The sequence below is a fragment of the Octopus bimaculoides genome, chromosome 2, assembly GCF_046866305.1.
Source record: "Octopus bimaculoides isolate indiv1 chromosome 2, ASM4686630v1, whole genome shotgun sequence".
NCBI lineage: Eukaryota > Metazoa > Mollusca > Cephalopoda > Octopoda > Octopodidae > Octopus > Octopus bimaculoides.
In genome coordinates this window covers 180999219-181002400 of record NC_142929.1, presented here as the reverse complement: position 1 = coordinate 181002400, position 3182 = coordinate 180999219, and the positions used below count along the sequence as shown (strand labels likewise).

The 3182-nt window shown below is 36.7% G+C and overlaps 1 pseudogene; it reads right to left on the bottom strand.

Moving 5' to 3' along the window:
- Positions 1-1193: 1193 nt before the first annotated feature.
- On the bottom strand, positions 1194-1783 carry LOC149137301 (uncharacterized; annotated as a pseudogene).
- Between the last annotated feature and the right edge of the window lie 1399 nt (positions 1784-3182).

The window sequence follows — 3182 nt, the reverse complement described above, 5'->3', positions numbered from 1 at the left end:
TCTGTATGTATGTGTGTACGTATGTGTGTTTGTACTGTATATATACATATATGTATATATAAATATATATACATACATATATATATATATATATATATATATACATATATATATAGTTATATATGTGTGCGTGTGCGCGCGCTGCGTATGTATGTGTACATATATACATATATATATATATATATATATATATATATATATATATATATATATATATATATATATAGTTTCTTTCGTTTCTTAAACGTGACCGATTTTAATTCTTAGTCTAATACTTCATAGATTTTATGTATTATAAATTCTCCCTTGGATTTTTTAGATCTTTAAACTAGTTTTGTATAGTACACTTTTCTCGATGGTGTCTGATCTCCTTCTTCGTGCGAGTTGCACCATGGTGGATCTTCTCTAAATTATTAAAATATTTTTCAGTATACAACTCAATTTGATAGTATCAAATTATATTCCCTTGTAAGTTCGGATTTTGTAATTCCCTAACATTATATATATATATATATGTGTGTGTGTGTGTGTGTGTGTGTGTGTGTGTGTGTGTGTGTGTGTGCGTGTGTGTGTGTGTGTATATATATGTATATGTATGTATGTATGTATGTATGTATGTATAAGTACACCGTTCATTACAAAATGTACAGCTCAGCAAATTTGAATATCTTACAGAGAGCATTTTAATATTGTATGTCGTTATTTGCGAAAATAAAGTCTTTGCAAAATATTGAAGCATAAAAGTCATTTAGCGGTTGCATGAATTTATTTCTCTTTGACCTTCAGAAAAATAATATGACATATACATCTTCTTTCTTAGAAGCCCGTAATGGGCTTTGTTTATATTATCTTCTCCGTAGCGGTGAAATCATATACGTGACTAACAGATTCTATTCAGAATTTCCAGCTCTCGAAAGTCGCATATTTTTCACCCTTGCTAACCGTATTGTAATGTATAACCAGTAAATCCTAGTTCAAAGAAACTAGTTTTTAGTCATAGCCATGTACGTTATTCCGAATGGCTGTTCTCTCTCATCCTCTTCCTATCAAATGCGCATGCTCTTTATATCAACGTTATTTGCATAACATTCACTCCCTCCTAGAAAAAGAACGAAAAAAAAACCCATAGATCAAGCCTTTTCCGGGGCTTTCCGAATCCTTTGTGATCGACGCAGCTGAGGGGTTTCTTTTTGTTATTGACGCTTATCTCTAGGAGGAGGAGAAATTTCAGTTGGCTCTCTGTCTGGCTCTTGAGGGACAAATGCCTGGGTTAGGTTATTAGTTGGGTTAATCTTCTCTGGTGATGCCAATTGTTTTGTGGATACTATGGTTTCGCGACCGTCAGGGTAACGGACGTGAGCGTATTGGGGGTTGGCTTCGATTAAATCAACTTGGTCCACGATAGGGTCATATTTGTTAGTGCGATTGTTCCTTTGAACAAGCGCAGGTCCTGGGTTAAGAAGCCATGTTAGCATAGATGTTCCTGTTGCTGAACGTCTTTGATAGTTAAAAAGACGTTCATGAGGAGTGGCATTAGTAGACGTACAAAGTAGAGATCTGCGTCTGGAAGAACTGTTTCCCATGAAGATACTGGAAGGGCACGGGTTTTCGAAGAGAGTAGTACTGACTTCCAAATAATACCATTATATCTTTCTACTCGACTGTTCCCAGTGGGATTGTATGGTGTCGTCCTTCTCGTTGCAATGCCCTTAGTGAGGAGCCATTCTCTCAATCGTGAAGACATAAAGGCAGTTCCACGATCTGAATGTACATAACTGAGCATACCAAAGACTGAAAGCAAGTCTGTAAGACACTTTATAACAGTCTGAGCTGACGTGTCAGAAACTGGATAACCAAACGGAAACCGAGAGTATTCGGCAACTATTGTTAGGAGATAAGAATGCTTCGTGGAAGGAATAGGACCTTTGAAATCGATGGAAATTCACTCGACGGGTTGCATGGCCTTAATTAAGTTAACTGGGTCTGGTTTATAATATTGTGGTTTCACTTCTTGACATACAGAGCAATTCCTACTTAATTGTTTCATGTTCTGTAACGAATATGGAAGATTTCTACTGCGGACGAAATGATGAAGGCGTACTACACCAGGATTGCACAGTGCTGCATGCAACTCATAAAGTGAATGTGAACTAATTGTTGAACAGCGTATCCTTGTGAATGCATCAGGAGCGATGTTTCTGGATCCTGGGTGATAGTGAATATCATATGAGTATGGAGATAATGCAATGCGCCATCTCATAATTTTATCATTTTTAATTTTGCTCGTCGCTTTATAATTATACATTAATGCAACAGAACGTTGATCAGTAATCAATGTAAAATGTCTACCTAGAAGAAAGTGACTCCAATGATGAATTGATTCGATAACTGTTTGGGCTTCCTTTTCAACTGAGGAGTGGTACTGTTCGCTACCTTGCAGCGTGCGAGAATGGAATGCGACTGGTCTTCCATCTTGATTTAGTGTCGCAGATATGGCAAAATCCGAAGCATCCGTCTCAACAGTAAATGGAATGTTCTCACCTATTACTTGAATGGCAGCACTGGCTAGTTCTACCTTTAATGACTCAAATGCTTTTATTTGTTGGCTGTTTAGAGGAAATTTTAATACGTTATTTAGAGGATATATTTTGTCAGAAAATTTGGAGATCCATTTAGCATAACAAAACATACCGACTATAAGTTTAATGCTTTCTGATCAGTTGGTGTAGGAATATTGAGGAGTGGCGCAAGCCTTACTGGGTCAGATACGGTGGGTCAGATTGTGTGAGATACGGTATCCAAGAAAGTCAAGAGTTGCTGAGTAAATGCATTTGTCTTCATTCATAGTAAGCCCATCACTTTTTGCTACCATTTCAAATTTTTCTAAATTTTTATCGTGGTCATTTTGATCTTTCCCACATATGGTTAAATTGTCTATGAATGGGAACTATCTCGCAGATTGTATTTACTCACGAAGTCGTCCATTATACGTTGGAAACATGAGCTGCCGTTAGTTACTCCGAATGGCATCCTAGTATAATGCCATAATTTACTATCAGTTTCTAAAGCAGTGAATTGACGGACTTTCTCAGAGAGAGGAATCTGATGGTATGCCGAATGTAAGTCTATAGTACTGTAGACTTTATACTTGGCGATATTGTTCACTAATTGATCAATTTTAG